The 25,582-nt window shown below is 44.9% G+C and overlaps 1 protein-coding gene across 3 annotated transcripts in view; it reads left to right on the plus strand.

Annotated features, from left to right (window-relative positions):
- The window catches only part of LOC148024308 (phosphatidylinositol deacylase), a 94,026-nt gene that overhangs the window by 25,956 nt on the left and 42,488 nt on the right, over positions 1–25,582 (plus strand). The gene's annotated exons all lie outside the window — the stretch shown is intronic.

Below are 25,582 nucleotides of genomic sequence, written 5' to 3' on the forward strand. Positions count from 1 at the left end.
AATCCCAAGGCTACCGACTCTATGATCCCGTTAAGCGGGATGTATATACTAGCCGTGATGTGCGGTTTGTGGAGGTTCCGGCTTCTTCAACGGGTGAGGAGCATCCCGTTCTTGGAGATCCAGGGGAGAGTTTGGCTCCTTCTACAGTTCCACTGGAGCTTGTGCCGTTTGATTATGATTCTGTTTCTGACACAGAGTCTACTGTTCCACCGGATCCTTCTGAGGAGTTACCACTGGTGGACATTCCAGAGTCTTCTACTGATGGAGAACGACGAGGGGAGGTTCGGCCTCCTCCTCGCTGGGCCCGTGACACACTCCGTGATTCAGGGATCGAGGGGGTTCCTGAGGAGTGGGGACCGCAGGATGGTCCGCGGCGGTCACGGAGGCACCAGGTGCATTCTACGGAGCTTGTCTGCTCCAATTATTGTTTGATGTCCCGAGTTATGCAGGATCGAGAGCCCACCTCCGTGAAGGAGGCTTTATAGTCCGTCCCATGGAAGAAAGCTATGGAAGCTGAGTTGGAGGCTATTGAGAGGAATGGCACTTGGTCACTTGTGCCACGCCCCCCGAAGAAGAAGGTGATTGGAGTCAAGTGGGTCTTCAAGACCAAATATCTCAGTGATGGTACTTTGGATAAGCACAAGGCTCGCCTTGTTGCTAAGGGTTTTGCCCAGCGCCCAGGGATTGACTGTCATGACACCTTTGCCCCTACAGCTCGTATGGCAACCATTAGAGCTGTTCTTGCTTTGGCTGGCCATAGGAGATGGCCTGTTTATCAGCTGGATGTGAAGTCGGCCTTCCTGAATGGTGATTTGAAGGAGGAGATCTACGTTGAGCAGCCTCCTGGCTTTGGTTCTTCAGATGGGAAAGTCTACAGGTTGAAGAAGGCCCTGTATGGTCTCAAGCAGGCCCCGCGAGCTTGGAACGAGAAGATTGATTCGTTCCTCCAGACTCAGTTGGGATATCGGCGGTCCAAGGCCGATCCGCAGCTGTATGTTCACACTTCCGAGGATGGTTGTGTGCTGTTTGTATTATATGTTGATGATTTGATTGTCACAGGTGATGATGCACAGCAGGTCCAGGAGACAAAGTCAGCTTTACATCGGACGTTCGAGATGACGGATTTGGGGCTACTTCATTTCTTTTTAGGACATGAGATTTTTCAGTCTCAGAGGGGGATCTTTCTCTCCCAACAGAGATATGTACAGGAGCTCTTGGTGTCTTTTGAGATGGAAGATTGTCGGGCCCTCTCTACTCCTATGGATCCGAACTGGAAGGCCACTTCCCACTCAGCTTCTCCTTTGGCGGATGCTTCCCGCTATCGACAGTTGATAGGGTCTTTGATTTGGCTTCTCAACACCAGGGTTGATCTATGTTTTGCTGTTGGGCTCCTGGCAGGGTTCATGAGTGAACCTAAGACGGTGCATTGGCAGGCTGCTCAGAGGATACTTCGGTATCTGAGGGGGACGTCTGATTTGGGGATTCATTACCCCGCAGGGACAGATGGGTCAGATCTTGTACTTGCAGGTTGGAGCGACTCGGATTGGGCCGGTGACGTGGACCACAGGCGGTCTACAACAGGTTACTGCTTTACCTTGGGTGCAGGTGTTATTTCTTGGAGTAGCAAGAAGCAGCCCACGGTAGCTCTTTCGTCTACTGAGGCGGAGTATCGGGCCGCATCTTCCACCACATGCGAGGTTGTGTGGCTTCGGAGATTGTTGGAGGAGCTTGGGTGCCCCCAGACTCGTCCTACATTGCTGCGATGTGACAATGAGAGTTGCATTGCCTTGGCGAGGAATCCTGTTTTTCATGCCCGGACGAAGCACATTGAGATCCAGTACCACTTCATCCGAGAAAAGCTTTTGGATGAGACCATCACTGTGGAGTATTGCAAGACGGAGGATAATCTTGCGGATTTGTTTACGAAGGCGCTTCCTCAGGCTCTACTTCGGCAACATTCCAGATCCCTCAGGCTTCTGCCCTGTCCAGGCTCTGAGAGGGGGTGTCAGAGATCATAGCCTGTTTTCAGGCAGGCAGCAGCAGGCAGCAGCTGCACAGTCCAGCTGCACAGTCGGACTGTGCAGTCGGACTGCCACGTGGCAGTCCGACTGCCTGCAGCTGATTTTTATCAGGCTGCGCCCTATTCTGGCGCCCCATCCTAGGCAGATTTTCGCCTATTTATTGCTGACGTTTTCAGCAGTCTGGCATTCATTCTCTGTCGCAGATTACAGACCGGTGCCGTGCAGATCTCTGTCTCTGTTCGCAGATTTCAGACAGCAGACAGTGCAGACTGCAGCAGACTTCGAGGTGGACAGCAGGTCGCATCGTCGAGGTGGAGACACGCAGTCCAGCGCACTGCGCCCGTGTATATCTTTGTATTCAGCATTCTTTATACAGCAGATCTTCAGTGTACACTGTCTCTTTCTCTCCCTTCTCTCTCTGCGTTCTCTCTCTCTCAGTCCTACGCTTCCGCACCGCTGCACTCTGACACCGCGGACCATCCTGCGGTCCCCACTCCTCAGGAACCCCCTCGATCCCTGAATCACGGAGTGTGTCACGGGCCCATCGAGGAGGAGGCCGAACCTCCCCTCGTTTCTCTCCATTAGCTGAAGTCTTTGGAATATCCACCGGTGGTAACTCCTCAGGGGTGACCGGTGGAACAGTAGACTCTGTGTCAGAAACAGAATCATAATCAAAAGGCACGGGCTCCAGTGGAACTGTAGAAGGAGCCCAACTCTCCCCTGGATCTCCAAGAATGGGATGCTCCTCACCCGTTGATATGGTCGGAACCTCCACAAACCGCACATCGCGGCTAGTGTACACATCCCGCTTGACGGGATCATACAATCGATAGCCTTGGGACTGGGAGCTGTAGCCAACAAATACCTGTCTTCGGGAAGCTGCTTCAAATTTATCACGGTGAGCGTTGGGAATGTGAACATAGGCATCACACCCAAAGACCCTAAAGTAAGAAACATCTGGCTTCGTCCCAAAGTAAGCCTCAAAGGGGGTCATCCCTTCCATGGCCGAAGTAGGGGATTGATTAAGGATGTGGACTGCAGTAGCCACAGTCTCAGCCCACAAAACCTTAGGGGTCTGTTGGTGCTCCATCATGGTGCGTGCCATCTCAATCACACTGCGGTTCTTCTGTTCAAGAATGCCATTTTCTTGAGGAGTGTTGGTATTGGCAAACTCCTGGTGAATTCCTTTATCTGCACAAAACCGAGCAAACTCATTAGAAACAAATTCACCGCCCTTGTCGGATCGCAAGGTCTTCAACTTCCGGCCCGATCGGTTCTCCTCAAAGAGAAGCCAATCCTTGAAGTGTGAGAAAGCTTCTGACTTTAATGCCAAAAAATAGGCCCATGTCATCCTGCTGTAGTCATCTACGATCAGCATGAAGTACGAGCTCTCGCGCAAGGACTCATCGCATAGATCCGTAGATACAAGCTCCACGGTGAAGTAGACCGCCGTGAAGCTGTGTGGGGAATGTCATCCCTATGCTGCTTCCCCCGAATGCAGGAGACACATGGCTGCTGGCTCACCACTATATCCGGCAACCCTCGAACAAGCTGTCCACGTGATGCTCTCCGAAGATAATCATAGTTGAGGTGACCAAACCGAGCGTGCCATAACTCTGACTGTGACTGAGAGGTAAGAAGAAGAGTAGAGAGGGCGGTGGAAGACTTCAATTTATAAATGCCGTTCTCCTCATATCCGGATGATAGAACCTTCCTCGATCCACGATCAAGGACTCGCACCGTAGTACTGTCAAACTCCACCAAAAGGCCAAGGGAGCAAATCTTATGAACTGACAAGAGATGGTACCCTAAGTCTGGTACATGCAAAACCTCTGAGGTATGGGTACCACCTCGTCCATCTGGAATAAGCTGCATCTTACCCCGACCTGCAATAGATACTGAAGAGCTATCTCCAATGAGAATCTGTCCACGCGAGGGTCGCAACTGGGCAACACCATCTGATGAAGGAGTCATGTGCCGGGAGGCACCACTATCAACGATCCACTCTCGAGCTTGGGGAGCCGTCATCGCAGTAAAATGTACCGAATCGTGGCGGCAACTGGGACAAAAGTGTGATCGCCATGTCTTCGGAGGAAATCGGCTTCCCCGCATTCTGAACCTGCATCTGAAGCTACCTTAGCTTATTAATGTGCTCTCGCAGCGAAGAAGACTTGTTTATGGACAAGGTCTACATCTGTACCTCCAAAGAAACCCGCTTCATAAGGGTCATCCGATTGTACATCTGATCAAGCTCCAGCCATATCTCCCGAGCCACCGTTAAGTGCTCGATGTGAGTGATCACGGCTGTAGTACATGATAGAAAGAGAAAGAAACGAATCCTGGCATTCAGTTTGTCCCAATGAGACTGAGCCTTGGCCAACTCCGCACGAGCATCGGAAGAGAGTTTGGACTCATCTCTTACCGAGGGCCGGTCGATCTCTTCCTGTACCAGCTCCGCCAAATCATAGGACTCAAGGATGGCCAACATCATGACGCGCCAAATGCGGTAGTTGTCGCCGTCGAGCTTCTGATCTGCAGGAAGAGCCGGTAAGACAGGCACCTTCCGGTCCATAATCGACTGGAACTCCAAGTCAATCTCTGTAAACATCTTCACCTGTAATGCCTTCACAAACGCAAAAGCAGCCCCCTCTGACTGTGAAAACTCAGCCTGCTAAGGCTCTTCCGCGTCCTGAAACTTCTTCACCCGCCGGAGGCGATGAAAAAAAGCAAAACCTGTACTTGTAGGCTGAAAACTCAAACTTCCTCTGCGCCAAACAGCAGTAAACAGCAGCAAATCCACCACTTGGACTCCTTTCCTGCGCGCCCACACTCGCTTCAGCCTTGTTCCAAGGCGCAGCCCTCCTGTCTGCCCTCAAACACAAAAAACGCAAATTTGTGTCGCGATAGAAACTCCTCTTCAGGTTGATCTGCGCTCAGTCAACCCTCTAACACTGCTCTGATACCATGTCAGAGTGCAGCGGTGCGGAAGCGTAGGACTCTGAGAGAGAGAGAACGCAGAGAGAGAAGAGAGAGACACAGTGGAAGATGAAGATTTGCTGTATAAAGTGTGCTGAATACAAAGATATACAGATATATACACGGGCGCAGTGCGCTGGATTGCGTGTCTCCACCTCGACGATGCAACCTGCTGTTCACCTGGAAGTCGGCTGCAGTCTGCACTGTCTCCTGTCTGAAATCTGCGAACAGAGACGGAATCTGCGCGTGTCACCGGTCTGTAATCTGCGAGCAGAGAAGTGTAGGAGACTGTTGGAGATGTCGGCTATTTATAGCCAAAATCTGGACAAAAATAGGGCGCCAGAAAATATCCTGTCGGCTGCATTAAATGCAGCCGACTGCCTGCACAGGTCGGACTGCCACGTGGCAGTCCGACTGCCTATCCAACTGCACTCTGGCTGCCACTGCACTGGCTGTGATCAGATCTCTAACAGACAACTCATAAAGAGAGTTGTATCCAAGATGCCCAAGACACTCCATGCTCGTAGGCTCTTGTGTAGTAGCTAAAGCTTGGAAGTGGTGGAAGTTAGAGCCCTCGATTGTCAGCTTAGAAAGAAACTGTCATGTGGTAGAGGCCACTAGGCTATGCTGCAATGTAAGCAATCACTAAATTGAATTGAGAGTCAAGGGCCTTGACTGTGGTTGCTATGAAGAAGACTGCTCGACCCAACCGGGAAAGTTGCTAAATGGATAAAAACTTCATCCCAAGCAAGGGGAAATAGTATACATCATCTAGTGTAGCGCGATCTTGGCCCTGGTCAATGGCAAAACTGATGCAATTGTGAGCTTGATTCGTGATGGAGGAATTATTCCCAACTCAGACGTGCTCGACCGTGGGGGACTTGGGAAAGGAAAATGTCCATGATGGGAGTTATATGATAGGTAGCTCCATTGTCCACAATCCAAGGAGTAGTTGAAGCACTCAGTTGTGACGAGTGGGCCTTTGTAGTTACATTGTCAAGAGCCAACTCGTAAATGTGGATGAGACTGGCATACTTAAATGTCTCTACGGAGATGATGTGGGTCCCATAGACCAGTTAGATAAGCCCTATGGTGTTGAGAATGTTGTTGATTGTGATGATTGACTAGTGGTAGCATGGGTCTAGCCTCGCCATTGTCCCTATTGTTGAGGGTTGCAACTTGTCACCATCCTACCTCTCCTGTTTGGGGTTACTTGATTGGGGGATGGGGGTCTAAGTTTTAGCTTTTGGTACTGTGTCGAGTGCCTTTGATCGACACTTCCTTGTTGGCCCTTTTGAGAAGAAGCAACGAGAGTTCCCTCTATAGAGGTCAAACTATGAAACTGATCAAATAGTCGAGCATAATGCAGTAGTTGACACTTAAATTCATAGAATGTGGGCATGGTGGATTGTGAGATCACCTATTGCACAAAATGAAAATATTTTCTCGGCAACTTGTTTAGAAACAATGTGACTTTATCATTTGAGGACTCAAGAGCCCCCTTGATAGAGAACTCAGCGAGAAGACGCCGATACTTAGCTAACTTGACTTTCAAGTCATATTGGTCAGTAATTTTAAAGTTTTGAAGCTCATAATCCAAATTGATGTGACGGGTCCTATCTCGAGCCGCATAGTGGTTAGTCAATTGTGCTCAACGCTCGGATCAGCTCGACATTAGCGGAGGTATTTCAAGCCTTTCACAAGCTGACAACTTCGTATGGAATAAGTGCAGTATCATGTTGGGGTTCCAACCCCTACACAAGATCCCATAGGTTTTAGGAGTCTAGGACATATCTCATCAGGTTTGACCAAGTGGTGAAGTTCAACCTATTAAAACGAGTCTTATCATTAAAGCATGTTTGATTGATGAGGATGAAGAACAGTGAGGTGTTGGATAAGTGGAATAGGAAGGAGATGGTCGAGGGGGATAAGTAGGAGGAAGAGTTGGGTAGGCAGAAATGAGCTGATAATGTCCAATTTGGTGCCGATTGATGTGGAGGCATTGGAACATGAATGTTTCCATGAAGTGCCAGTGGAGGTGGAGGCAGCGGGACACGTAAGCGCTGCCCAATGGTTGGCTGGGGCACAACAAAATTACCAGAGGGCCCACTAGGTAATGCCATGGAAACAAACTATGGTACCAATTGATCCACACTCAGTGAGGGTTGGGTGGTATTTCCAAGTTGTGATAAACCCGAAAGTGTGGGTTGGAAGGATGAACATCCATCATGGAGACATTTCCCTGAGGAAAATACGAGGTCCTAAAAGGTATATCAAAGGGTGAAGGACCCCTTGGTGTGATGTGTGAAGACATGTATGGTGCACTTAATGGAGGCTAAAAGGATGATGTAGCGGAACTAGTGGGTGGGATGGATAAGAGATTAAATGCATTTGTCATTTGTGTAGATTTGGGAAATGCGTTAGGTTTTTTTTGTCGATTAAATGCAAATGATGAAAAAGATGAATCATCAAAATCAAATTGACCATGAAGAAGGAGCATTCACCATAGATTCTCACAATTTTTGTTTACCTTTTCTTGAGTGCAAATGGAAAAACCTATCATCTTCGGGCCAATGAACCAATACTTTGTTTGAAGAGTTTCTTCATCATGAGCATCTCCAATATCTTGTGGAAAACTTCTATTTGACATAGAGTGAATGAAGGTGGAGGAGTGTGTGGAAAAGAAGAAATAAAATCAAAAGATTGAGAAGTACTGGTACTACTACGTGACATAGGAGTTAATGAAGATAGAGAAGTGTGGAAAAGATGAAAGAGGTAAGGATGAAGATGATGGTGTCAGAGAGGAAAATGGTTTGTACTCCATGCTATTTTCCATGTTAGGATGGCTAGTCCTTTGTGGAGCTTCCATCCTTTTTGCAAAATCATTAGATCGGTGCATTGAATGTGAAGGGGAAAACTCAAATTTACCTTCAATCTATTGTTGAACTCGATACATGAGGGTGAGATTGTATTTGGCTCGTGAGATCTTGTATGATATGTGAACTCCATGGTAGTTTGAAGACTCTCTAGCCATGTCAGATGGAGGAGTAAGTTGTGAAGTACACTTCGTCACGTGTCTTGATGTGCTAGGCTTGGGAGCATCATGATGATGTGGTGAAGATGTGTTATGAAGTCTAGCTCTCCTGTTGTTGCAAAATCATTAGACCGGTGCACCAAATGTAAAGGGGAAAACTCAAATTTACCTTCAATTTGTTGTTGAATTTGATACATGAGGATGAGATTGTATTTGGCTTGTGAGATCTTGTATGGTCTGTGAACTCCATTGTAGTTCGAAGACTCTCCAGCCATGTCAGATGGAGGAGTAAGCTATGAAGCCCACTCCGTCGCATGTCTTAATGTGCTAGTCTCGGGAGTATCATGATGATGTGGTGAAGATGTGTCTGAAGTCATCTAGCTCTCCTATTGTTCTTGCTTCTTGTGAAGGGCTTTTATATCAAAGACCGAGGTTTCGTGGAAGAGAACCTTGCTTTGATACCATGTGAAGAAATACCCTAACGGAAAACATAAATGAAAGCGTATGACAAAGCATTAACTCAAAAGAACACAGTTAGGATGGGGGTAACTTAGAGGCAATGAACATTGTGAAATTTGAATGAGTAACTGATCATTGAATATAAAAGGCTCATGCAGCAAACAAACTGTGCAGGAGTGAAAACTGTACTCCAAACTCGTGTCTCAAGGACCGAGGCATAGATGCTGAGTGGGAGAGTGCATCGTACTCTTGACAGATCTTGAAACGCAGCAAAGGCAGCGTTCGAGAGTCAAACACTAGCAAATGCGGCAATGGAAGTTGGATTTGATGTAGATAGCAATGAGGAGAGAGAGACTAAAAAACGTAGGTACTTGAGGAGAAAGATAAATTGGGTGACATGTTGGAGTTGAAGGCGACTGTGCAGAACGTGATGGCGACACTTGGAGGAGAGTTAAACTCAGCAAATGCAAATGTTTGGATGATGGTAATAAACTCTAGTAGGTGGCAATGGGAGTAAATGCGCAAGTTCTAGAGGACCATGTGACAACTCTTGAAGAGGGCGACAATTAGAAGATGGAGCCGGAGGCTAGAATCAGGCACTAGATGATAGCAGATAGTAGGGGAATGCTCTTACCGTGAAGTTCTTCACAAACGGGGTGTGGACAATAGAGATACAACTCCTAAAACTTGCAAAAACGAGACTAAGATTGAATGGAGGTAGCTTGCCTATTTATGAAAAGTTTTGAGACCTCATACCTTGCACTGTTTAAAAACTCTTTCGAACTATATACCATTTGAAGATTTTGATGAATTAAGTATTTTTGGGGCTGTTTAAGTGGCTAATTCGGCTTGTAATGCTTATGTTAGCTCAACACCCCAAAGGTGTATGAGCACCACTAGGAACTGAGGATGTAGAGGTCTTAAAGGTTGTGTCTATGTTTGAAGTAACCCCCTAGTGCGATGTGTGCAAGGACGTGTGGTGTCTTAAATGGAAATGTGAATGATAAAGGTGATGTAGTGGAAGAAGTGGGTGGGATGGGTGAGGTTTGAAATTATGGTGTAAATGATGATAAAGGTGCATTAAATTGTTTGATTTAAAGATGGAAATTGAAATGATAATGATGATGCGGAATGCATAGAAGGTGAAACACTATACTCATTCTGACTTTGACAAGCAAAATTCAAAGCAATAAAGGAAGAAGAGTTACCGATCTTTTTCTTATAGTCACCCCTTTGTGTATTAACATACAAAAATGGATCTTCAATGGGACTCTTACCATGATCAATATATGGCACTCTAGCTTCCCAATATATGGCATTCTAGCTTCAATATAATCTTTTTGATAATGTTGCAATGGAGTAGATGTAAAAGAAGAAGGGACTAAGTCAGAACTTGTGTACCTTGCATTGGAGTAGATGGAATGGTCTGAAAGTAGAGGACATACTTTGGATGTCTTTCTCCAAGAGGGGGGCCCATCCTTCATGATGGAGGTCTCAATGGTTGTGCAACATCAATAGACTTGCACGCAACATGTGAAGGGAAAGAACTATATGTATCTTCTTCAAGTAGTTATTGCTGAAACTTGAATTGCTATTTTTCTATCAAGCTCTTTACTCTTCTTGGCTTTCTGGGCCATGATCAGCTGCAGCTCCTCGTTTGTGGTATGATAAGGATGTGTCTCTTTAATGTAGTGAGAAGGATCTCCGCCAATGTTGGAACCTTGCAGAGTTGGCTCTGGAAGCCACTCTTGCTCAGTTCTTGGCATAGGTTGCTTTGGAGATTGAATCGGTGTGGAAGTGTTCTACGTCATCTTTCCTCTGTAGTTCTTGTTTTCGAAGACCATGCTTTTTGATGAGGGGCCTAGGTTTTCTTAGTGAGTACCTAGTTCTGATATCTTGTAAAGAAAAGCCCATCTATAGAATACAAACACAATCGTATGACAAATGCACAAATTGATAAAGAAACACTATTAGGGTTAGCGTTAATAGAGAGAGAATGAATACAAAAGATAATGAAATTTGAATAATGAATGAATAAGTACAATGCTCATTGTAGCAAACACACTATGGAAGATGAAAATTGACCCCCGAACTTCGGTGTCTTGAGGACCGGAGCAAAGAGTATGAGCAGAAGAGTGTGTCATACTTTGATGGATCTTGAGATGCACCAGGCAGCCTTCAAATGTGTTTGGCAGCAGCAAACAGAACCTGTGATGGCCGGATCAGTGAGAACAGATGGGCAGTAGATGATGCAAAACAGAAAAATACAAGTATGTTGATGATGTGGCAGCTGTACAGAAGCAGTCTGCAGCAAAACACAGATTTAGGGCTGATGTGGCAGGCAGAGTGGAGCAGCCTGCAGCAAAATGCAGCCTCCAAGGTGTCATGGACAGCAGGGTGGCAGTAGATCAGGCTGTTTGACAGCAGTAGAAGGTGAGAAATCAGTAAATGCAGGTTGGACAGCAATCTGCAGCAGTTGCCAGATGGTAGACAGTCGATGGCAGGCTGAAATCAGTCATGAACAGCAGGTGGAAGGCTAGACAGCAGTAAACAGTAGATGCCAGCTGGTGGACAGTCAATGGCAGGCTGAAATCAGTCCTGAACAGCAGTGGAAGCCTGGACAGCAGGTGCCAAATGGTAGATAGCAGTGGGGAGAAGCTCAGCTGAGATATCCTTCGCGTACCTGGTGTGGACAATGGAGATACGGCATCTGCAAATTGCAAAAACGAGATTGAGGCTGAGTGATGAGCAGCCTATCTATTTATAGATGGCCGTTTGCTCCCTAATTAGGGTTTGGCTTATGGGGCTATGAGGATTTTGGGTCTCCTCAAGAGCACACTAGAGAGAGGTTTGTTCTTTAGAGCAAGTACAAGTGATCTAGATCTTATCTTGCACAGATGGAGATGTGGACAATGAGAGGTGATGATAGGCTATTGTTTCATGGTAGGGTCATTTGCTCTTTTATGGAGTAGAAAGAAGCAACCAAACATGGTCTTTCCTCTATAGAAGTAGTGCATCGAGTGGCATGTACTACCATATGTGAAGCAATTTGGCTTTATAGATTGCTAGACGAGCTTGTATATTCTTAGAGCCATGTACAATCGTTAACCAAAGTTGCATAGTTGTTGCTCAAAATCTAGCGTTTCACGCATAGACTAAGCATATCGAAACCTAGAATATATTGGATAGAACAGTCATGGTGGAGTGTTGCAAGACTGGAGACAATTTTGGGGACCTTTTCACCAAGGCTCTTCCTCAGGCAACTCTTCATTTGCATTTCAAATCCCTCATTCTCATGACCCATCCAGGATCTAAGAGAGGCCATTAGAGGATCAATTTAAGTGTAGTTAGTTTGAGGATTCAGCTAGTCAGTTTGGGTAGTCGGCTAGTTTTAGGGTAGGGTGGTCAAGTTGGGTACAACAGTTTTTATGATTATTATTTGTAGGAAAGTGATCAGTAGGTTTTGCAGGTCCAACCTTATGTTGGGATTGCTGATTGCTTGTAGTCATGTGGTTTGTTATTCAAATAGTCTCTAGGAATTTAGTCAGTTGGTGTGAGGTTCTTTGAGAGAGGTATTGACACACATTCTTCTATATATTCTGCGTTCATTAATTAGTATCCAAGCATTCATCTTTTGACCCCCCCTCCCCAATGCATAAAAATTACACGGTGCAGCGAATATAATTTGAGAAAGAGATAGAGAGTACACAACAGATAAGAGGAGAATAAAAAAATTCTTTAGCACTAAACAACTGATACAAAGATGGCTATGTTCACCCCTGCGCTTCCACTGTGAAGCTTAGATGGCGATCTAGACAGAAGATAGGTGAAGAGCTTAAGGCTAGCTAGAACAACTCTGACTGGGTGAAAGATAGATGATGGATGGTTGTGAAGGGGTTTAGCTTTTATAGTCTGCAAAGGCGGTTAGGTCGGCTTGACCGACCTATCATATGAGCCTTCACGAGTCGGCTAGGGAATATTTCCTTTGCCGTCGGACTCGGGGGCTGCCCTCGGATCCTTGCCAGAGGGGTCGCTAGCCCCCTTGGGACCCCCTAGCCAGGGGTTGCTTCTGCGGCCCCCAGACCCCAAAATAGGGGCCTCTGATAACTCCCTTACCCCGCAACTCGATGCAATGTACCTCGAGTTGCTACTAGCTTAACTACTCCGTCTAACCCAAAGATTAGACTCACAACGGTTACCTTTTCGTCATCTGGTTACATAGATCTCATTTGACATACAAGTCAGGACTCAACCAATATCCGGGCTCACATATGGCTTCTCCTCATAATAGGGACCTTACAACTTTGAGCACCATGGATCATTGGTGGCACCTTATGAGGGTGGGGCATTGAGCATATCTAACACCCCCCCTCAATGTCCACCCGCAGGTGAGCTATCTCCTTAGCCCAATGCCGAGTCTGTGAAGATAAACTTGAAGCATATCCTTCGTAAGTGCTTTGGTGAAGATATCCACTTCATTCTCCTTTGTTGGATAGTAGATCAGTTTCACTATCCCATCCTTGATCAAATCACACACATAGTGATAATGGATATCTATATGTTTGATATGTGCATGAAACATTGGATTTTTGGCAATGGCGATGCAACTTTGATTGTCACATCTCAGCACAGTTGGTTCTTCATCTTGCACTTCCATATGCCATAGGATCCTTCTCAACCATATTGCTTCACATGCAGCAAAACAAGTTGCCTTGAACTCTGCTTCGGTAGAAGGCAATGTCAGTGTTGGCTGCTTCTTACTAATCGAAGAGAAAATTCATGAACCCAAAGAGAAACAATAACCAAAAACTGACTTCTTGGAATCATTGTCTCCTTCCCAATGTGAGTCACAGTTCCCCATAAGAGAAGTTCCGGAGCTGTATGTGATATCATAGTCGAGTTTCCTTTAAGTAACTGAGCATCGGCATCCCAGCTTTCCAATGACTCTCATGAGGTTTATTTGAGAACTTGCTCTAAACACCAACATCAAAACTGATATTTGGTCTGGTGTTACATAAGTAGATCAGATTGCTGACCAACCTCTTGTACCTCCCAATGTCTGCTAGTGTTGATGTATCCTCAATGGATAACTTTGCATTCACCTCCATAGATGTAGCTATCTCCTTGCACTCGGTCATGCCAAATGCCTTCAAGATCTCCTATGCATACTTATTCTGAGAGATAAAGATCTTTCTTGGCTCTTGCTAGACTTCGATCCCCAAACAATAGTGTAGCAAGCCCAAGTCTAACATTTCAAACTTAGAACTCAAAGCCTTTTGAGTTTGGTTGATCATATCTTCATAGTCACTTGTAATAAGAAGGTCGTTCACATATAGGACAATCACTACAGACTTTTTACCATCCCTGTAAATATAAAAGTTAGTATCTAAGCACATCTTTTGAAGTTTAAGCTTTAAAAAAACTTATCTATCCATTGGTACCATGCTCTGGGGGCTTGTTTCAGCCCATACAATGTCTTCTTCAGCTTACACACTTTGTTCTTAGAATGGGGGGCCTCAAACCTTGGTGGGGCTGAGCCATATACACCTCCTCCTTGAGGTTACCATTTAAGAACGCTTACTTAACATCCATTTGGTAAACTGGCCACTGCAAGTACTATGCGAATAGTGGTCATTCTGGCAATTGGGGCAAATGACTCTTGAAAATCAAACCCTTTAACCTGTGAAAATCCCTGGGCAACCAGTCTGACTTTGTACTTTTCTAAGGTACCATCAGCCTTGTACTTTACCTTCCAGATCCACTTGGTGCCAATAACCTTCCGCTTTGCTGGCCGATCCACTAGCTTCCAAGTGTCATTCTTCATTATGCTGTCATACTCGGCTTGTATAGTTGCCTTCCATGCTAGATCTGCAAGTGCTTCTTCTAAGTCAATTAGCTCCTTTATTTCTCTTATAATTTCAGCCATCAAAGCCATATTGACCATGTGAGCAGAAGCTCTTCTTTGCTCCTCTATTCTCTAAGACCTCCTTGGTCCGTTTGCCTTCTCCTCAACAGATGTAGGCATAGGATTATTGTGGTCATAGAGCTGCTTCACCCAACACTGCAATAGCTTTTCCGGTGGGGTGATGTTAGGTTGGTGAACTTTTTCTTCATCATCCGAAGATGATGCTTCCTCCTTCTTAAGGATAGGATAGCTCTCGGGACAGGTTCATAGTGGACTACTTCTTCGCTTGATGATAAAGTGGAAGAACTTGCCTTCTCCTCCTCCACTATATGTGACTGCTCCTTGAACACCACGTCACGGCTCGCGATGATCTTCTTTGCCTCTTGGTCATATAATTTGTAAGCCTTTTGCTCATCACTATAACCCAAGAAGATACATTTTTTGTTTTTTGGTTTTAACTTGCTTCTCTTCTCATCTAGAACATGTGCGTAACATTCATATCCAAAAATTTTGAAACGTGAGACAGATGGTTTCTTACCAGTGTAAGCCTCATGAGGTGTTTTTCCCTTGAGAGCCTTAGTATAGGTCCGATTTAGAATGTAAACTGCAGTATTAACAGCTTCAGTCCAAAAATGGTTAGGCCATCCCTTGCCCTTTAGCATGCATCTTGCCATCTCCACAATGGTGCGATTCGTGCGTTCCACAACACCGTTCTGTTGAGTGTATGAGGCGTGGTCAATTGACGCTTGATCCCTTTGCTCTTGCAAAAGCCTTCAAACTTCTTTGAGTTGAACTTACCACCACCATTTGTTTTGAATTTCTTCACACTTTTTCCTATTTCATTCTCAACAAGTTTTAGCCATTCTTTAAACTTACCAAAAGCTCGAGCCTTATCACGAAGGAAGTACACCCACATCTTCCTATTGTAGTCATCGTTAATCAACATAAAATAAGAAGATTCCCCCAAGGCCTGTGTAGGCATCTTACCGCACAAGTCAGCATGCACTAACTCTAGAGGAGTATGTGCTCTATTCTTGCTTTCCTGTGGAAATGCCTTTCTCTGTTGGTTGTCTATTATACAAGCTTCACATGGTTCCTTCAATTTAGTCACTATAGGTAGGTGAGCAACCATATCTTGCTTGTGCATCTCCTTCAACACTGCAAATTTGATGTGTCCAAACCTTTAATGCCAAAGCTTACTTGTGCCCACTCTAGCGGTGGTTGTAAGAGCACTTAGCTCATACAGGTTGTTTCTTCATTCTTCTTTGCCAATGACTTTACCAGCACCGTCCAGAATTTTTGCACCCATCTTCTTGAATCTCACTTCATGACCACGATCAGTTATGGCAGCAACTGATAACAGATTTTTCCTAATTTTGGAAACATACAACACATTTGAAAGCTTTTTGACTTCACCATTTGTAGCAACAAAAGAAATAGTACCTATGTCCGCAGTAGAGCATTTTGTATCATTTCCAACCGTCACAAAAATGGATTCTTGTAGAGGTTGTATAGAATGTATAGACCTTTCTTATTGGTCATGTGACGGGAGGCCCCACTATTCAACACCCATGAGTCAGTGGTAGATTCTTTTTGCGTGGAGGAGCACACTTTCTCAATGTCTCCATGAATAACTCCAACTTTGCTTCGGTTGTATTGGTTGTCTCTTTTCCTTTACTTTTAAGGATACTATTCTTTTCATCTGCCTTCTTGACACGACAATTTGCGATTGCATGTCCTTTTTTCTTTTAGTAGAAGCACTCTTCTTGAAACTTCTACTTACCGCTCTTCTTCTTTTTGTCACCATTGTTTTTGGTGGAGAAACCACCTTTGCCTTTTGCATTGGCAGAGAATGCAGCATCTCCATTGTTGCTTTCTTCTTGGGCTTTCAGTCTCAACTCCTTCTCTATCAATAACGCACAAAAAACCTCAAAAGTCAAAGCTTGAGGTCTCACCTGAGTATTAAGGGTAGCTACTAGTCCATCAAATTTTTGTGGACAAATCCGAAGACACCTCCTTGCTAGCTCCTCGCTAGTCTTTTGTATCCCAACGCCAGCCATCTGGTCGTGCAGATTCTTGATTCGAGTGATGAATGCTTCAGCTGTCTCTCCTTCAGCAAACTTCTCCGTTGCTAGTCAATTCTCCAAGTTTTGAATCCTTTTTTGGTTTCGCGTTTCATATTGACTCCTCAGTACTTTCCAAGCCTATGATGCTTTGGTTGTGTGCTGAATCAAAGTCAGAACACTATCAGAACAGCTTGTAACTAAGGTACACAATGCATCTGCATTCCTTCCTTTTCAAGCTCGTAGAAGATTTGCATTCGGAGGAATCATCACACTAGAATTTGATGGGTTGGGAGTATAGTTGTTAGTTATGAAAGGTACGATATGATAAAATACGGTACTAATTGGTACCTTATTATTTTATAAGGTACGGTACGATATTAGTACGAAAAAAATGATGATTTTTTAAATAACAAAAACCATAAATCATTAAATGATAGATCATAGAATACATGTTTAAAGTGGAAATAGCCATTTCATTACAGAATAAGATGAATACATGAGGGTGACCATCGCGGTCGCATGGGCTATGCAAAACATGCGATACAACTATAATCTAGTATACAAAAAAAAGGAGAGACCTATGTCATATGAATGATGAATCGATGATGAGGTATCTCTATCATCATCATCATCATCATCATTAGAACCATTTGAGTGCTTATCAAGAGAGTTTGAAGATGACTCCTCGGCATCCGATGATGAGACACACTCATACTCATTCTCACTGATGAGGTTACCATCATCATCAAATGATGGCTCCCTAGGTGGCGGCTGTGTAGGCAAGGGGGGGATATCATCATGAGGCATAGGATCTGAGCTACTAGAATCCCGCCTTACATATGTTTGCAAGCCACTCGAACCACCCCTCCTCGATGATGGAGGGCGTCGAATGACCATGCCCCTGCTACCACCTACTCGAACTCCTCGCCCACGAGTACGCTGACTGCGAGTGTCACGAGTATCTGCTGCTATAAGCTCTCTATAGAGCTTTGCAAAAATCATCTCCTCCTCCTCGTCCACCTCCTTATGTATACTCGGAAGAGTGTCGCCCGTCAACTTGAATGTATCAACATTCACCTACACAATGCAATGATGCACGTAAGATTGATCGTTGTAAATGCTAAAGTCTAAATTGTGAAGTATAAAGTTTGAACTTCAAAGTTCAAAGTTTAAAAGTTAAAACAACAAATTTTAAATGTTATGGTGAAGTGTTTAAAGTTTACATGCTTCAGACTACCCATGCTCATCATAGTCCTTCTTCATGCGTAAGTTAGTACGGCAATAGACTAGCTGCTCTAACTGTCGTGTGCTAAGCCGATTGCGAATCTTTGTGTGAATGAGAGAATAGGCACTTTAGTTTCTCTTACATGCACCCGAAGAGCAATCCTGGGCAAGGACCCTCATGGCTAAGGGCTAAAGGGTCTCCAATGCATATCCAAAGTTTTGCCACCAAAATAAAGGCTTCACAAGTGACTCTCTCCTCCAACAAGTGGGAGAAGCAAAAGCCACATGCCCTTTCTGATTTGCATAGCATCCTAGCTCCTCTAGCATTGCATTGTGGTCATCTATAGGGACCACACGAGTCAAATAAGCAAGCTGCTCTGAACGGAACTCTCTATCATCCATGATTGCCGATGACTTGTAGGCCGGATGTACCAATGCGGCAAAACCATGGATGGGCTTGTGCATCCACGCCCATCTCCTCTCAACTATCTCTAAAACATGTGCACGTTGTGTCTCTGTGATCATTGTACAAGCACGTGCCTCAACCAATGCTGCTCTAAAGAAGTGAACGAGAAGGCCCATGGTGGACCCCTCGTAATTACTCATACGTAACATCCTATAAAAGGGAGTCATGACAATGACAACGGCACGGACTTTTTGCCAAAACTACTCATTTAGGCACAAGCACTGCATGGCTTTGGCCTCCTCTGTCTCATGCTCATCCCACTCATTGCATAGAGTGGACACCACTGTTTGGCGCAAGGTGGACTGCACCTCATAAAGACGCTTCAGCAATAACCACATGTAAGCAAAGCGAGTTGGAGAAGGCTTCTTTAAATCCAGTGTGCTATGCTCACGATACATCGCAAGCACCTTTACCTTTACCGTGAAGAATGCGACAATTGATGTAGCTTTGCGGACCACCCTCTTCACCCACTTGAGCTTCCCAATGTCCTCCATGAGCAAGTCCAAACAATGACTTGCACATGGAGTCCACACAATCGTAGGGAACTCGGCCTCAAGCAAACGGTCCATGCGTTGACAATTTGATGCATTGTCGGTAACAACTTGTACCACATTTGAGAGTCCCACCTACAACTACAATTTACAAATTACAAGTTATGTATAAATCAAATTTCAATTATAAATCATGATATTATCATAATGAAAGAAAGTGAAACAAATTTAAAACACAAATTGCAATGTATATCTCAATGATAGCTTGTCGAATGTGGCGGTAGATGAGTGCGCTCGTCGTTTTTCTCTCCCTCTTGCTGATATCTACAGCCCGCAAAAAGTAAGTGCCGAGTGGACATGAGACGAGTATGTTGATGATGCCCCGTTTCTTATGATCACTCCATCCGTTGGTGAGAATGGAGCAACCATATTTTATCCATGCGGCCCGAATAGGATCAAGGGCTCTATCAATCCTCTCCTTTTCTTCATTAATCTTTCTTGTCCTCATGTCGTTGTATATGATACCGGTCCATCCTTCACATGGACCCACATTGGCAATGGTATTTACCATCTTCCATTGCTCTTGCTTTAGGACATTGAATGCAAGATTGCACTCAATCACTGTGCATGCAATTTCAATGTCCGCAAGTCGTTGCCTCTCTCTAAGAAAGGCAACCGATCCACGCACATGACTGGGAGCTTGAGAGAGAGACAATTGTCTCTCTGGTACCGCATGAGCCTCCACTTTTTGTCTTTTATCGGAGCCGGATGTGGATTTGGAGCCCCCACCACCAATGGTAAAGGCCTCTCTCGCGTCGGTTGAAGATACGCCCACATTGGATGCTTCCTCGTTAGTAGGCATAGGAGTTGGTGCCGATAAGCCACTTCCTCCTCCTCCTCTTGTGGATCCCCCTCTCATCTTGGCGAGAATCTCTGCAGTGTTTTGAGGGATCTCCTTGCATGGAGCAACTTGGCCCTCCGTCTTGGAAAGATGTTGGAGAAGTTGAGTTGCACCACTTGTATAGCGCTTCCCGCAATACTTGCATGTCCAATGGTGGGAGTTAGACTTCTTTGTGTCCCTTTCCACATGGATCGCATGCAAATTGAAAGCCTTGTGCTTCTCACAAGTCATGGTGCTGATGACGAATAAAGAGTCCAGAGAGAGAGAGAGAGAGAGAGAGAGAGATGCTTGAGTCTCGACTCTTGAAAGTTGAAAGGGAGGGAGACTTGAGAGGCCCGAGGGTTGGGGTAAAGTTGAAAGAGCAAGAGTGAGAGAGACGGAATGGGATATGAGAATGGCAAATGCTTTGATAGGGTGCGGGATAGAGGGGATGGGAGATGAGAATTGAGAATGGCAAATGCTTCGATAGGATGCGGGAAAGAGGGGATGGGAGGTGAGATTCGAGAATGGCAAATCACAAGTCCATTCAAGAATCAAGATCGAAGAGAGAAAGATGAGAATGGTAACTTGTAAGTGCTTGCTGAATTGGTGTGGAAGCATGGAGCCTTGGAGGAGAAGAGCACCTTTTGTAGATGAGAGAAGGGTCAAAGTTTAAAGTTCAAATAGTCAAAGAGACAAGGAATCCAAAGAGAGGGTTGTAGCTTGCAAGCTGGAAGGAATCCAAAGAGGAGTACCTTTTGCATGGTTGGAAATTGAAATTTGGAAAAGGGGGTGGGGTGAGGTATCCAAGGTTTCCTATCCCCCCAAAAAAGAACAATGGTGTACGAAATGCGGGAAATGCGGGACATGGGGGTGTAGGGACGTAGGAAATGCGGAATGAGGACGCGTAGGCCGAGTGGCCAAAACACGCCAATTTTAACATACGAAAGCGTATGAATTCATACCATACGGATCGTACTGTACGGACTGTTTCGTACCATGTACGGAGGCAACTATGGTCGAGGGTAGGCTGTGGTTCTATGTCAGTCCCTAGCATAGTCTCCAAAATCTCATAAGAATCAAGGATAGTTGTAATTTTGAACTTCCATAAGGTGTAGTTTGTACCATCTAACTTGCTTTCGCTGAAGGTTGGTGGGCGAATCTTCAGTGTTTGAATAGCCAGTACAGCACCACCACCTCCTACACCGCTTTTTGATGCACCAGAACTGCTTCTGAAAGATGACAGTTTCTTTTTGTTGTTGAAGCCTTTGCCTCTTGTACACTCTTCGATCCCCAGAGCCCCCGAGCTTTGATACCATGTAAAAATTACACGGCGCAACAAATAGAATCTAAGTAAGAGATAGAGAGTAAACAACAGATAAGAGGAGAATAAAAAAATCCTTTAGCTCCAAACAATTAATACAAAGATGCCTTTGTCCACTCGTGCTCTTCCATTGTGAAGCTTAGATGGTGATCTAGACAGAATATAGGTGAAGAGGTTAAGGCTAGCTGGAATAACTTTGACTGGGTGAAAGATAGATGATGGATGGCTGCGAAGGGGTTTAGCTTTTATAGCCCGTGAAGGCGTTTAGGTTGGCCTGACCGACCTACCATACGAGCCTCCACTAGTCGGCTAGGGAATATTTCCTTTGCTGTCGGGCTGGGGGTGCTGCCCTCGAACCCTCGCCAAGGGGGTTGCTTGCTAACCCCCTTGGTGTGGAAAACTAGAGTTGCAGCAAGAAAAGTGTGTACAAGAGGGAGATATGAGCTCAAAGTATAAGAACAAAATCTTGTTTAGTAAGTTGCTCAAAGTACAACTTGGATACACTCTATCTCACACTTTGATAGTGACCCATAGACTGTTTATATAGCCTCTACGTGGTTAGGGTTAGGGTTTCCCCTGTCCTTCTAGCTATTCACACCCATCTACCCTCATATACCCTTGCTTACGGTGGGTTCCTATGCCTATTTTCTAACCTAACTCTCCCCCCTGGCTCCCTCCCCCCAGGCAAAAAAAAAAAAAGTACAACGGTGCATGAAACGCGGGACGTGGGATGTAGGGACGTAGGAAACACGGAATGAGGATGCATAGGCCAGGTGGCCAAAACAAGCCAATTTTAACCTACGAAATCGTACGAATTCATACCGTATGGATCGTACCGTATGGACTGTTTCGTGCCACGTATGGAGGCATCTATGGTCGGGGGTAGGCTGTGGTTCTACGTCAGTCCCTAGCAGAGTCTCCAAAATCTCATAAGAATCAAGGATAGTTGTAATTTTGAACTTTCACAAGGTGTAGTTTGTACCATCTAACTTGCCTTCGTTGAAGATTGGTGGACGAATCTTCAGTGTTTGAGTAGCTAGTACAGCACCACCAACTCGTGCACCGCTTTCTGATGCACCAGAACTGCTTTTGGAAGATGACATCGTTTCTCTTTGTTGTTGAAGCCTTTGCCTCTTGTGCACTCTTCGATCCCTAGAGTCTCTAGGCTTCGATACCATGTAAAAATTACATGGTGCGGCAAATAGAATCTGAGAAAGAGATAGAGAGTACACAACAGATAAGAGGAGAATTAAAAAATCCTTTAGCTCCAAACAATTGATACAAAGATGGCTTTGTCCACCCGTGCGCTTCCATTGTGAAGCTTAGATGGTGATCTAGACAGAAGATAGGTGAAGAGGTTAAGGCTAGCTGGAATAACTTTGACTGGGTGAAAGATAGATGATGAATGGTTGTGAAGGGTTTTAGCTTTTATAGCCCGCGAAGGCGGTTAGGTTGGCCTGACCGACCTACCATACGAGCCTCCACTAGCTGGCTAGGGAATATTTCCTTTACCGTCGAGCTGGGGTGTTGCCCTCGGACCCCCGCCAGGGGGACCGCTGGCCCCCTTGGTGTAAAAAGCTAGAGTTGCAGCAAGAAAAGTGTGCACAAGAGGGAGATATGAGCTCAAAGTACAAGAACAAAATCTTGTTTACTAAGTTGCTCAAATTACAACTTGGATACACTCTATCTCACACTTTGATAGTGACCCATAGGCTGTTTATATAGCCTCTGCTTGGCTAGGGTTAGGGTTTTTCTTGTCCTTCAGGCTATTCACACCCATCTGCCCTCATACACCCTTGCTTACGGTAGGCTCCTATGCTTATCTTCTAACTCAGAAAAGTTTAGAGACTCAGAAAAGTTGATCATCGGATGGATTGGAGGCATAGTTGGCCAAATTTCTTTGGGTACTTTAGGAATGTTGGGGCATTTACTAGTGATATGCCTTGTCTTCTTACATTTGTTACATTTCATTTTTTCAAGATACTTCTTTTAACAGTTGTTTACAATATGCATTTTTTTCTTACAAAAGAACATTTAGTGAGAACTGTATGTACCAAAACTTGATCACGGGAAGTTGAAGATGCCTGACTGGTGCTGCTTTCTTTGTGGTTCCTCTTTTCTTCATCCAAACAGGATTGGATGGTACTTGCTAAGGTAGGATTTGGAATGTTGGTAAGAGTGGTTACAAGGGTAGGAAACAACTTTTTTACAGCCTTTAGGAGAATAGCAATAGCATCCTGTTCAAGGATTGGAGCTTGTACTGAGGCAAGTTGTGCCATGAGACCCTTCATGTGAGGAATGAATTTTCCCAAGTCTTCTCCTGATTTATATTCCAAGCTAAAGAATTCAATTTCAAGAAAGATTTTAGTATTTTTACGAGTGGCTCCATAGAGCTTTTCAAGCTCATCCCATTTTTCTTTAGCAGTATTTAGTTGATCAACATGATGAATCAAGGACTCATCTAAGTGTAACATGATGATTGCTTTGGCACGTTGGTCATCCTCTACATCAACCGGATTTGCAGAGTTTACAGCTCTAGTGCCTTGAATGAGAGGCCAATACCCTCTCTTCATCATCTTGTACTTGATAAGTACGTGCCATGGGTGGAAATCTTTGCCATCAAATTTACGAAGTTGAGAGCGGACATCAGCATATGTTGTGGCCATTGGGAAGGTGTTACCGCTTGCTAAGACAAGGGCAGTGTCTAGTCCCTTACAAACTTGCCAATGAATGCGGAAGCAAATCAAGGACACCCTTACAAACAATTGATATTCAAAATCGCAATGAAGAGAAAGGCTGAAAATCATACATATGTAGTACTTCAAAATGACTTTGGTGGTCCTTTCTTATGTGCAATCTTCTTCCGAGGTTTAATGGTCTTTTTAGGCTTCAACGATGTGAACCTAGATTGGACTTCTGGCTCCTCCTTGTGGTATGTTTTAGTAGATGAACCTTGTGTAGGACAAGGACGGTCTATGATTTCAACACTTGTTGCTGATGACTTGGAGGAGAGTATAATGACACTCATCTCTCTGATTTTATTAATCAAGATATTTGAAAGAAACCACACATGATATGCTGCAAGCAATACAAATTTAGGATAGGATAGTTTATGTGTTTATAGTTGTACACATAGCCTTACAAAATGAAGTAGAGCATTTAATGGTTTTAATTTTCTAATGAAAAACTCAGATTGAGTAAATACCAGTGGCAAAATGATTGAGCAATGTGCTTTAGTGCTTACAAGCACTCATCTCTTAGTTTATGTTTCTAGAGATGGTAGATATCGGTCTTGATGGGCTTGGTGATGCCCTACCAAGTGAAAGAACCTCTGAAATGGAGTTCCCAGATTAGTAACTGACTCTGGAAGAGATAACTCAGTGATTAAAATCATTGTTAGTGACAGCAGAAGATGAAAAAAATAAGAAGGTCAAGCTTTCAAGCTTGTGGCTATGGCTGCCATGAAATTGACAGTTATGGTTTGGTTGATTGCAGCCAATACAAGAAGAATTTCAGCAAACCCTCTTAGTGGGAGATAGCCCATTGGGGGGGCTTTGTGAACCCTATGGTTGTTGGAGGGATTGCTGTGTCTACAAGCCGTGCTGATCTCTGAACATCGACGTCTGCAGATTTGCGCCAATCTGACGATTTTCTCAATGCCGCCTTCCACGTTGCCCAATGTTGCTCTTTGATGTGGCAGGACTGGTCGCCTTGTGTCAAGGAAGAAGTTCTTAGTTGAAGCCAGGAGCTGAAATGCCCTCCTTTGGCTTCCCTAGGTTCTCCAGGATTAGGGGGTTAAGCTAGCTATGGAGTTTGAAGGTCCAAGATGAGAGAAATGAAGATTTTCTTGTGCACTTAGTGAGGCTGAGGTTTGAAGAAGCTGAAAGGATCAGAGGATGCTTTGATACCATGTGGAAAACCAGAGTTGCAGCAAGAAAAGTGTGCACAAGAGGGAGATATGAGCTCAAAGTAGAAGACCAAAATCTTGTTTACTAAGTTGCTCAAAGTACAACTTGGGTACACTCTATCTCACACTTTGATAGTGACCCATTGTTTGTTTATATAGCCTCTGCCTGGCTAGGGTAAGGGTTTCCCTTGTCCTTCAGGCTATTCACACCCGTTTGCCCTCATACACCCTTGCTTACAGTGGGTTTCTATGCCTATCTTCTAACACTTTGGACCCTCGAGCCAGGGGCCACATAAGCGCACCTAATAACTCCCTTACCCCGCAACTTGATGCAATGTGCCTCGAGTTGTTACCGGCTTAACTACTTTGTCTAACCCAAAGATTAGACCCACACCGATCACCTTTTTGCCATCTGGTCACATAGACCTCATTTGATATACAAGTCAGGACTCAACCAATATCCGGGCTCACATATGGCTTCTCCTCATAATGGGGGCCTTTCAACTTTGAGCACCATGGATCATTGGTGGCACCTTATGAGGGTGGGGCTCCTCTCTCTCTCTTTGTGACTTCTTCTGCATGGTGATCACATGCATAGTCTGGCACAGAAGGGGGTGACAGTCCAGAGAGTTGAGGAGATTAGAGCAACATGTCAACCACAGAGATCGGGGTACAAGACACAGAGGCTACACTAGAGAGAGATGCGGGAGATCTACTGATGCCACAACCAGTATTGAGCTGAGATGGGAGATTAGGCTAGATACTATCCCTACACCATCTCCTTAGGGAAGTATGACATACTCTACCGCCCGATTCCCAGTGGATGGAG

Source organism: Lygodium microphyllum, chromosome 15, assembly GCF_053477565.2.
Source record: "Lygodium microphyllum isolate KBCC chromosome 15, Lygodium_microphyllum_v1.1.10, whole genome shotgun sequence".
Taxonomy (NCBI): Eukaryota; Viridiplantae; Streptophyta; class Polypodiopsida; order Schizaeales; family Lygodiaceae; genus Lygodium; species Lygodium microphyllum.